Here is a 12,545-nt window from a genome sequence, read left to right as displayed (position 1 = left end):
TGAGTACAGGAACAAGGATGTCTTGCTGCAGTTGTACAGGGCCTTGGTGAGGCCACATCTTGAGTATTGTGTGCAGTTTAGGTCGCCTTATCTGAGGAAGGATATTCTTGCCATGGAGGGAATTCAGCGAAGATTCACCAGGCTGATACCTGGGATGGCAGGAATGACGTATGAGGAGAGATTGGGTCGATTGGGCTTATGCTCGCTGGAGTTTAGAAGAATGAGATGGGATCTCATTGAAACTTATAAAATCCTAACAGGACTAGACAGACTAGATGCAGGAAGGATGTTCCCGATGGTCAGGGAGTCCAGTCACAGTTTAAGGATAAGGGGTAAGCCATTTAGGACAGAGATGAGGGCCTAGAAATTCACTAGCCTTAGCGCCGCTTTTGAGGCGCTAGAGGGACTAGCGCCAGAGTTATGGCCAGTTAAAAAATTCCCTGGGGCCCTAAATCGGCGTTGCACCGGTAGCGCTGCGCCGGCACCGATGACGTCATCGGTGTGCGCAGCGTCCCGGTTGCCGTGGTAACCCGCCCGAACTCCGAAATTGAGTTGCGGCCGCCTCGCCCGTGGCAGCCGCAAGCAACGTTCTGGCAGAGGTGCCTTACTCCAGTTTGCGCCGGCGCATTAAAGGCCCCGCGGCGGCCGGCCACTTTCCCGCCGGCCGCCTGCCCGCAGCTCCCTCCCCGGACTTCTCCCCCCCCCCCCCGGAACAGATGCAAGCCCGGCACTTGTCCGAGGTGCCGGGCTCATTTTTAAGCTGATTTGCGCGGGCCGCGGCCGGGTGCAGGCAGCTCCTCCTTAATGGGAGGAGGAGGCCTGCACGTCCCCAGCCTGCCGCACCGCATCGGGTGCCGCAGCGCCGGAATTGCGGCGCGAAACGGCAGTTAGCGCCGATGTACCGCCGCAAAGACCCTTCAGTAGCGCCGGCAGCCGTTTGGGCGCGGCGCCACTGAATTTTTGGCGCGCGCAGGGGACTTAGCGCCGGCACTAACTTCCGGCGCTAAAGCCCTGGCTGAGCCAAAACCCAATTTCTAGGCCGAGGAGGAATTTCTTCACCCAGAGAGTGGTGAACCTATGGAATTCTCTACCACAGAAGGCAATAGAGGCCAATTCATTAAATATATTCAATTAATTAGCAATCTTCTTGTACGAGGCCCCTTGGGTCAGAGCGATCATAATATGATAGAATTCTTCATTAAGATGGAGAATGAAGTAGTTGACTCAGAGACTCGGGTCCTGAATTTAAATAAAGGAAACTACGATGGTCTGAGGCACGAGTTGGGTAGGATTGATTGGGGAATGTCACTCAAAGTGTTGACGGTGGGTAGGCAATGGCAAACATTCAAAGACTGCATGGATGAACTACAGAATTTGTTCATCCCAGTTTGGCATAAAAATAAAACAAAAAAAGTGACTCAACCGTGGCTAACAAGGGAAATTAGGGATAGCATAAGATCCAAGGAGAGGACATATAAATTGGCCAGAAAAAGCAGTAAACCTGAGGATTGGGAGCAGTTTAGGATTCAACAAAGGAGGACAAAGGGATTAATTAAGAGGGGGAAAATAGAGTATGAGAGTAAGCTTGCAAGGAACATAAAAACTGACTGTAAAAGCTTTTATAGATATGTGAAGAGAAAAAGATTGGTGAAGTCAAGCGTAGGTCCCTTGCTGTCAGAATCAGGGGAATTTATAATGGGGAACAAAGAAATGGCAGACCAATTAAATACACATTTTGGTTCTGTCTTCACAAAGGAGGACACAAATAACCTCCCAGAGATGTCGGGGAACATAGGGTCTGATGAAAGGGAGGAACTGAAAGAAATCAGTATTTGTAGGGAAATGGTGTTAGGGAATCTGACAGAATTGAAGGCCGATAAATCCCCAGGGCCTGATAATCTACATCCTAGGGTACTTAAGGAAGTGACCCTAGAAATAGTAGATGCATTGCTGATCATCTTCCAACATTCGATAGAATCTGGGACAGTACCCATGGATTGGAGGGTAGCTAATGTTACCCCACTATTCAAAAAAGGTGGTAGAGAGAAAACAGGGAATTACAGACCGTTAAGCCTGACATCAGTAGTGGGGAAAATGCTAGAGTCCATTATAAAAGATGTAATAGCAGAGCACTTGGAAAACAGTGACAGGATCGGACAAAATCAACATGGATTTACAAAAGGTAAATCGTGCTTGACTAATCTACTGGACTTTTTGAGGATGTAACTGGTAAAATAGATAAGGGACAACCAGTGGATGTGGTGTATTTGGACTTTCAGAAGGCTTTCGATAAGGTCCCGCATAAGAGATTAGCGTGTAAAGTTAAAGCACATGGGATTGGGGGCAAGGTATTGACTTGGATAGAGAACTGGTTGGCAGACAGAAAGCAAAGAGTTGGAATAAACGGGTCTTTTTCCGAGTGGCAGGCAGTGACTAGTGGGGTACCGCAGGGATCGGTCCTTGGACCCCAGCTATTCACAATATATATTAATGATCTAGACAAGGGAACTAGATGTAATATCTCCAAGTTTGCAGATGACACAAAGCTGGGTGGGCGTGTGTACTGTGAGGAGGATGCCGAGAAACTCCAGGATGATTTGGACAGGTTGTGTGATTGGGCAGAAGCATGGCAGATGCAATATAATGTGGATAAATGTGAGGTTATTCACTTTGGTGGCAAAAACAGGAAGGCAGATTATTATCTGAATGGCAATAGATTGGAAGAAGGGGAAGTGCAATGAGACTTGGGTGTCCTTGTGCACCAGTCGCTGAAGGTAAGCATGCAGGTGCAGTGGGCGGTTAAGAAGGCAAATGGTATGTTGGCCTTTGTAGTGAGAGGGTTTGAGTACAGGAACAAGGATGTCTTGCTGCAGTTGTACAGGCCCTTGGTGAGACCAGATCTTGACTATTGTGTGCAGTTTTGGTCACCTTATCTGAGGAAGGATGTTCTTGCCATGGAAGGAGTTCAGCGAAGATTCACCAGGCTGATACCTGGGATGGCAGGAATGACGTATGAGTAGAGATTGGGTCGATTGGACTTATACTCGCTGGAATTTAGAAGAATGAGAGGGGATCTCATTGAAACATAAAATTCTGAAAGGACTGGACAGACTAGATGCAGGAAGGATGTTCCCGATGGTCGGGGAGTCCTGAACCAGGGGTCGCAGTCTAAGGATAAGGGGTAAGCCATTTAGGACAGAAATGAGGAGGAATTTCTTCACCCAGAGAGTGGTGAACCTGTGGAATTCTCTACCATAGAATGCAGTAGAGGCCAATTCTTTAAATATATTCAAGAAGGAGTTGGATATATTTCTTAAGGCTAAAGGGCTCAAGGTATATGGGGAGAAGGCAGGGACAGGGTACTGAATTTGGATGATCAGCCATGATCGCATTGAATGGCGGAGCAGGCTCGAGGGGCCGAATTGCCTACTCCTGCTCCTATCTTCTATGATTCTATGTCTCTATGTTTCAACAAGGAGTTGGATATATTTCTTAAGGCTAAAGGGATCAAGGGATATAGAGAGAAGGCAGGAACGGGATACTGAATTTGGATGATCAGCCATGATCTCATTGAATGGCGGAGCATGCTCGAGCGGCCGAATGGTCACCTGAACCAGAGCGGGACAAATATCCTTGCGGGGAGGTTTGCTAGCACTGTTGGGGGGGGTTTAAACTAACTTGGCAGGGGGATGGGATACAGAGGGGAACTGAAATAGGGGGTGATGTGCTGCCAATTATAGAGAAAAAAACAAGTCAGCTTGGTAGACAGGGCAAATATATAAGGGCAAGGCTGGATGGCATCTGTTTTAATGCAAGGAGTCTTGCAAATAAGGTGGATGAACTGAAGGTGTTGATAAACACATGGGAGTATGATATTGTTGTTATCACAGAGACATGGTTGAGGGAGGGGCAAGACTGGCAGCTCAATATTCCGGGGTACAGAATCTTCAGGCGTACAGAGGGGGAGGTAAAAGAGGAGGGAGTGTCGCAATATTAATTAGGGAATCAATTACTGCCATAAGGAGGGATGATATATTAGCAGGTTCCTCGAATGAGGCCATATGGGTGGAGCTTAAAAACAAAAAGGGGGCAAGCACTTTGCTGGGAGCATACTATAGGCCCCCAAACAGTCAGGGGGTGATAGAGGAACAGATATGTAGGCAAATCTCAGGGAAATGTGCATATAATAGGGTAATAGTAGTGGGGGATTTCAACTTCCCCAATATAAACTGGGATACTCAGAGTGTGAAAGGCTTAGAGGGTGCAAAGTTCTTAAAGTGCATCCAGGAGAGCTTTTTGAACCAGCATGTCGAAAGTCCTACAAGAGAGGGGGCGGTACTGGACCTAATTCTAGGGAATGTGGCCGGCCAAGTGGAAGAAGTGCTAGTAGGTGAGCACTTTGGTGACAGTGACCATAATACGGTGAGATTTAAGGTGGTCATGGAAAAGGACAGGGATGGTCCAGAAATAAAGGTTCTAAATTGGGGGAAGGCCGATTTTAATAGGATAAGACAGGATCTGGCCAAAGTGGACTGGGATCAGCTACTTGTAGGAAAATCCGCATCGGAGCAATGGGAGGCTTTCAGAAGGGAGATTGAGATCATACAAGGTCAACATGTTCTCGTAAAGGTCAAGGGGGGTTCCAAAAACCCCAGGGAACCTTGGATGTCAGGGGATATACGAGAAGGGATTAGAAAAAAAAGGAGAGCTATTGGCAGATACAAAAGGCTAAAGACGGAGGAAGCCCTAGAGGAGTACAAAAAGTGCAGGGGGACACTTAAAAAAGAAATTCGGAGATCAAGGCGGGGCCATGAAATAACATTGGCGAGCAAAATAAAGGAAAATCCTAAGATGTTTTATAAGCATATTAAGGGTAAGAGGATAATTAGGGAAAAAATAGGGCCCATTAGGGACAAAAGTGGCAATCTCTGTGTGGAGCCGGAAGATGTAGGAGGGGTTCTAAATGAATTTTTTGCATCTGTGTTCACTATGGAAAAGGACGATGCAGGCATAGAAATTGGGCAGGGGGACTGTGATCTACTCGAACATATTAACATTGAGAGGGAGGAGGTATTGGCGGTTTTAGCAGGCTTAAAAATGGATAAATCCCTAGGCCCGGACGAAATGTATCCCAGGCTGCTGTGTGAGGCAAAGGTGGAGATTGCGGGGGCTCTTACACAAATATTCAGAACCTCTCTGGCCACAGGGGATGTGCCAGAGGACTGGAAAACCGCTAATGTAGTACCATTATTCAAGAAGGGGAGTAGGGAAAAACCGGGGAACTACAGGCCAGCGAGCCTAACATCAGTGGTAGGAAAATTAATGGAAAAAATTCTGAGGGACAAAATTAGTCTCCACTTGGAGAGGCAAGGATTAATCAGGGATAGTCAACATGGCTTTGTCAAGGGAAGATCATGTCTGACTAATTTGATTGAATTTTTTGAGGGAGTGACCGGATGTGTGGATGAGGGTAACGCAGTGGATGTGGTATACATGGATTTCAGTAAGGCCTTCGATAAGGTCCCGCACAGGAGACTGATCATGAAGGTAAGAGCCCATGGAATCCAGGGTGCCTTGGCACATTGGATACAAAACTGGCTTAGTGGCAGAAGGCAGAGGGTGATGGTCGAAGGTTGTTTCTGTGACTGGAAGCCTGTGGCCAGTGGGGTACCACAGGGATCGGTGCTGGGTCCCTTGCTGTTTGTGGTCTACATTAACGACTTGGATGTGAATGTAAAAAGTATGATTAGTAAGTTCGCGGATGATACAAAAATTGGTAGGATGGTAAATAGCGAGGAGGGTAGCCTCAGTCTGCAGGACGATATAGATGGGTTGGTCAGATGGGCGGAACAATGGCAAATGGAATTTAACCCTGAAAAGTGTGAGGTGATGCACTTTGGAGGGACTAACAAGGCAAGGGAATACACAATGAATGGTAAGACCCTAGGCGAGACGAAGGGTCAGAGGGATCTTGGTGTTCAAGTACATAGATCCCTGAAGGCGGCGGAACAGCTGGATAAGGTGGTAAAAAAGGCATATGGGATACTTGCCTTCATTAGCCGAGGCATAGAATATAAGAGCAAGGAGGTTATGATGGCGCTGTATAAAACACTGGTTAGGCCACAGCTGGAATACTGTGTGCAGTTCTGGTCGCCACACTACAGGAAGGATGTAATCGCTTTGGAGAGGGTACAGAGGAGATTCACCAGGATGTTACCAGGGCTGGAGCGCTTCAGCTATGAGGAGAGACTGGACAGGTTGGGTTTGTTTTCCTTGGAGCAGAGGAGGCTGAGGGGGGACATGATTGAGGTGTACAAAATTATGAGGGGCATAGATAGGATGGATACTAAGGAGCTTTTTCCCTTAGTAGAGGGGTCTATAACAAGGGGGCATAGATTCAAGGTTAAGGGCGGGAGGTTTAGAGGGGATATGAGAAAGAACCTTTTCACCCAGAGGGTGGTTGGAGTCTGGAACTCACTGCCTGAAAGGGTTGTGGAGGCAGGAACCCTCACAACATTCAAGAAGCATTTGGATGAGCACTTGAAATGTCATAGCATACAAGGCTACGGACCAAATGCTGGAATATGGGATTAGATCAGGCAGGGCTTGATGGTCGGCGCGGACATGATGGGCCGAAGGGCCTCTATCCGTGCTGTATAACTCTATGGCCTAGAAATTCACTATAGCCAGCTGGCTAACGGCCAATAGTTAGCGCTGGGCGCGGAGCCATGTGCGACCGTCAAATATTCACTTTTTGCGCCCCAAGTCGGAACCGGGCGCTATTCCAGGGTGTGCCCGCCCCCACTTGGGGCGCTGAAACTGAATTTCAGCACTCTAAGTGCCGCTGCGCCACCTGATGCGGTGCGGCAGGCTGCGGTACTGCAGGCCTCCTCCTTCTCTTAAGGTGGAGGTGCCTGCAACGGGGAGATCGCCGCTGGATTGTGCCGGCAAATGAGCCCGGCACCACGGAGAAGTGCCGGGCTCGCGGAAAGCAGCCGGCAATGCCGCGGGGGGGTGTGGTGGAGGAGGCCGGGGAAGGAGGTGCGGGCAGGCGGCCGCCGAAAAAGCGGCCGGCCGCACCTCCACCTTTATGCGCCCCACTAAGGCTGCAGTAAGGCCCTGGTCTCCGGATGTTAGTAGCGGCCGCCACGGAGGAGGCGGCGGCAACTGAATATGGGCGTCGGGCCGGCATCGGGGCGGAAACGGGGCACTGCGCACACTGATGACGTCATCGGTGCCGGCGCAGCGCTACCGGCTACCGCCGCCATTACCGCCGAGCTCAATATCAGCGCAACCTCCTCTACTGGCGCAGAAGCCCTCTTTAGGCGGTAACTGGGCGCAAAGCTTGCAGCGCCTTACTGAATTTCTAGGCCTATGACTCTATGACTCTATGCTGCTCCTATCTTCTATGTAAGGTACTATCAGATAGGGAACCCTTGGGAGAATGTAGGAAGCCCGATCCAATCCCGAGCAGCAGGAGACACCCTGTTGTGTTGGCCCCAATGGTGGGAAAATCATGAGGGAATTTATGGATGTGTAAGCCGAAGTGGGTAGACAGATAGGTTCCAGTTGGATGATTCACACGGCTTGTCTATGATTGAAAGGGATGTGACCAGTTGTACGATGTTTGCCCACTATAGGGCCAAGGAACTCTATCAATGGTATAACAATGATACCGCTATCATCATTTATCACGTAAAGGGATGTGGTGACGGAAGTGCGGTTATACATGCAGTAGAAATAAAAGTTTGACTAAAAACCCCACCCCCTATGAATAAAACACAATCACAGGAAGGACAACATACAACCCAGGTCACTTTTTTTTTATTCATTCATGGGATGTGGGCGTCGCTGGCAAGGCCAGCATTTATTGCCCATCCCTAATTGCCCTTGAGAAGGTGGTGATGAGTCGCCTTCTTGAACCGCTGCAGTCCTTGTGGTGAAGGTACTCCCACAGTGCTGTTTGGTAGGGAGTTCCAGGATTTTGAGCCAGCAACGATGAAGGATCGGCGACATACTTCTAAGTCAGGATGGTGTGTGACTTGGAGGGAAAATTGGAGGTGGTGGTGTTCCCATGCGCCTGCTCCCCTTGTTCTTCTAGTTGGAAGAGGTCGCAGGTTTGGAAGGTGCTGCCGAAGAAGCCTTGGTGAGTTGCTGCAGTGCATCTTGTAGATGGTACACTCTGCAGCCACAGTACGCTGGTGGTGGAGGGAGTGAATGTTTAAGGTAATGGATGGGATGCCAATCAAGCGGGCTGCTTTGTCCTGGATGGTGTCGAACTTCTTGAGTGTTGTTGGAGCTGCATTCATCCAGGCAAGTAGAGAGTATTGCATCACACTGCTTGTGCCTTGTAGATGGTGGAAAGGCTTTGGGGAGTCAGGAGGTGAGACACTTGTCGCAGAATACCTAGCCTCTGACCTGCTCGTGTTGCCACAGTATTTATGTGGCTGGTCCAGTTAAGTTTCTGGTCAATGGTGACCCCCAGTATGTTGATTGTGGGGGATTTGGTGATGGTAATGCTGTTGAATGTCAAGGGGCGGTGGTTAGACTCTCGCTTGTTAGAGATTGTCATTGCCTGGCACTTCTGTGGCGTGAATGTTACTTGTCCTAAACACACTCCGGGACCGACAAATGGGCTTGTGGTAATCCCAACTCGGATGATATTATACCATGATGTGCATCATGAGGTGGTGCCTGTAATATTGAATCTGACTGAGGTGGGACTACCGAACTGGTGCAAACCAGAAACAATGCGGTTATATGGGAGAATGACATGGGAATTAATAAAAGAATTTTGAGAGAGGGCCAGCACAGCACTGGCGGAATCAGATTTAGAGTGTTATATCACATGGGCTCTAAGGAGGGTAATGAATCTAACAATACCTTTGGAGAAAATAGTACCGAGATCATTGAAGGAAACAATGTCAGTTACGGGATTAAAGGGAGCCATATGAGAAGGCGACGGTGTCTGATAAATGATGCAGCAACTGTTTTTAATACCGGAACCTCCCTCGTTAATAGCCTTGATTTAGCTAAATTAGATCAATCCGTAAAGGTGGTTAGAAATCGTTTAAAGGAAATTTTGAATAAAATGAATGGTCTGGAACAGGAGGAATTGAAGGAGGACCAATTATGACCATTCATCTGCAGGACGTAGTTAAATATTTAGAATCCCATGCTAAAAAGATAAATGAAATTTTAAAGGAGGATCAGAATGCCTCTAGTGAGGCCGTGCAAAATGATGTTTGTGTAACGTATGGATCTTGGTTAGTGGAACAAGCCCGAGAAAACCTGCAGTGCATTGCTGACGGGAAGCTTCCCTCGTGGGTGACTGATCAACATCTGAGGGCAATGTCCACTTACCAATTTACCATGAATATGTTTCAAGTCAGGGGGTTGGTACAGGTGTGCTCGGTGAAACATGACTGCCATTTACAGGAACACAACAACGTCACCCTGTTAGGGATGGTATATTATCCCATCCTGCCAGAAAAGGCGACCCCAAATCCTCTATTCCATGTGGAGAACATAGGAGTACGCGAGGGAAATCAATTAATAAGATATGACAAACCCCTGAAGTACGTGACCCGAGTGGATGGGACCACATGGGTGGCCCCAGAGCTTACCGGGTGTGCGCAGGCTCAGAACTCATTCATCTGCCCTTACAATGTGGTAAAACATGCAGCCCCTGCATGCGGGTTTGATTGGGATGGGATAGCAAGGAACTGTACCATGACAGCATTTTTCCATACGATCTGCATATCGAGGGAAGGGTGAATACTATCACAACCATGCACCGGGAATACCAGTATGGTAACAACCTGACTTGTCTTATTGCGGCAGGAACTTTTTGTTTTACCCCAGTCCAACCTATGAGACTTAGGGCGCAGGTTTTATTAAGCATTTATTTGCACAGACAAGTAGATATCGCTGTAGAAGATGAGTTAAAGGAACAATTACACCAGTATGTGACTCAATTTGGCTAAGACATTCCACCTCATAGAGTCATAGAGTTATACAGCACGGATAGAGGCCCTCCGGCACATCAAGTCCGCGCCGGCCATCAAGCCCTGTCTAATCTAATCCCATATTCCAGCATTTGGTCCGTAGCCTTGTATGCTATGGCATTTCAAGTGCTCATCCAAATACTTCTTAAATGTTGTGAGGGTTCCTGCCTCCACGACCCTTTCAGGCAGTGAGTTCCAGACTCCAACCACCCTCTGGGTGAAAAAGTTCTTTCTCAAATCCCCTCTAAACCTCCCGCCCTTTACCTTGAATCTATGCCCCCTAGTTATTGACCCTTCTACTAAGGGAAAAAGCTCCTTAGTATCCATCCTATCTATGCCCCTCATAATTTTGTACACCTCAATCATGTCCCCCCTCAGCCTCCTCTGCTCCAAGGAAAACAAACCCAATCTGCCCAGTCTCTCTTCATAGCTGAAGCGCTCCAGCCCTGGTAACATCCTGGTGAATCTCCTCTGCACCCTCTCCAAAGCGATCACATCCTTCCTGTAGTGTGGCGACCAGAACTGCACACAGTATTCCAGCTGTGGCCTAACCAGTGTTTTATACAGCTCCATCATAACCTCCTTGCTCTTATATTCTATGCCTCGGCTAATGAAGGCAAGTATCCCATATGCCTTTTTTACCACCTTATCCACCTGTTCCGCTGCCTTCAGGGATCTGTGTACTTGCACACCCAGATCCCTCTGACCCTCCGCCTTGCCTAGGGTCTTACCATTCATTGTGTATTCCCTTGCCTTGTTAGTCCCCCCAAAGTGCATCACCTCGCACTTTTCCGGGTTAAGTTCCATTTGCCACTGCTCCGCCCATCTGACCAACCCATCTATATCGTCCTGCAGACTGAGACTACCCTCCTCGCTATTTACCACCCTACCAATTTTTGTATCATCCGCGAACTTACTAATCATACCTTTTACATTCATATCCAAGTCATTAATGTAGACCACAAACAGCAAGGGACCCAGCACCGATCCCTGTGGTACCCCACTGGCCACAGGCTTCCAGTCACAAAAACAACCTTCGACCATCACCCTCTGCCTTCTGCCACTAAGCCAGTTTTGTATCCAATGTGCCAAGGCACCCTGGATTCCATGGGCTCTTACCTTCTTGACCAGTCTCCTGTGCGGGACTTTATCGAAGGCCTTACTGAAATCCATGTATACCACATCCACTGCGTTACCCTCATCCACACACCTAGTCACCCCCTCAAAAAATTCAATCAAATTAGTCAGACATGATCTTCCCTTGACAAAGCCATGTTGACTATCCCTGATTAATCCTTGCCTCTCCAAGTGGAGACTAATTTTGTCCCTCAGAATTTTTTCCAATAATTTTCCTACCACTGATGTTAGGCTCGCTGGCCTGTAGTTCCCCGGTTTTTCCCTACTCCCCTTCTTGAATAATGGTACTACATTAGCAGTTCTCCAGTCCTCTGGCACATCCCCTGTGGCCAGAGAGGTTCTGAATATATGTGTTAGAGCCCCCGCAATCTCTTCCTTTGCCTCACACAGCAGCCTGGGATACATTTCATCCGGGCCTGGGGATTTATCCATTTTTAGGCCTGCTAAAACCGCCAATACCTCCTCCCTCTCGATGTTAATATGCTCGAGCATATCACAGTCCCCCCGCCCTATTTCTATGTCTACATCGTCCTTCTCCATAGTGAAAACAGATGCAAAAAATTCATTTAGAACCCCTCCTACATCTTCCAGCTCCACACACCTCTGTCAGAACACTTGGTAGAGTTAATGAAACACATTAGTCAGCTCCAAAAGTGCTATTATACCTTGGCCCAAGAAAATTGTGAACAGCGTAAAGCAATCCTTAAGGTCGGAGTCGATTCGTGCTGGTGGGATATCGGTATGAGTATCGAGGTTTATCCATGGAAAATAATTATTTCCCATGTTTTGGTCATTATTGAGTTGGTGACTGTGTTATTTTTACTAACAATAACTTGTCGAGTCAACAGGCGATGCAAGCAGCAAGAGTGGGTTAAGCTGTTGCAGAAGACGCCGAAGGAAGAAGACAACGCCTACAAAGTGTAAGTGCCTGTGACCCCTGATTTGGGTGCACAGCCACTTGAGGGTGGACTGTATGAACACACTATTTGCTATAAATTCTGCTGTAACTTGACCAAATTTAAAAGTTGACCAAATTTAATATACCAGCATACTTCGAGAGGCTGAGAGTTTGGTTCCTGTGAGAACTTTGTACGAAAACTGTTAACAAATAAAGAAGACCATGGACAAGAACAGAGAAATGTAGAACAGACTGCTACGGTTGTAAGATGTAAAGGCTGCCTGCTGCCCATTTAACAGATAAGGGAAACAGCCCTTGAGAGTTCTGTGGAGAAGAAGCTATTGAACTGTTAAGGTGTTGCAATAACAGGAACATCTTCAGACTTTGGAATGTAATCGGCCTTGCGGCCCACTGATTGACTGACTGACCATTGATAAGAAGAAGAGAAAAATAACTATCGACCATTACTCACACAGTTGGGAACAAGTATACGGTGGGAGGGT

Source organism: Somniosus microcephalus, chromosome 7 (assembly GCF_052327205.1).
Source record: "Somniosus microcephalus isolate GS21.2 chromosome 7, FLI_Smic_1.0, whole genome shotgun sequence".
Lineage (NCBI taxonomy): Eukaryota > Metazoa > Chordata > Chondrichthyes > Squaliformes > Somniosidae > Somniosus > Somniosus microcephalus.
The sequence above is the reverse complement of the archived record's forward strand: the minus strand, read 5'-3'. Positions refer to the sequence as shown.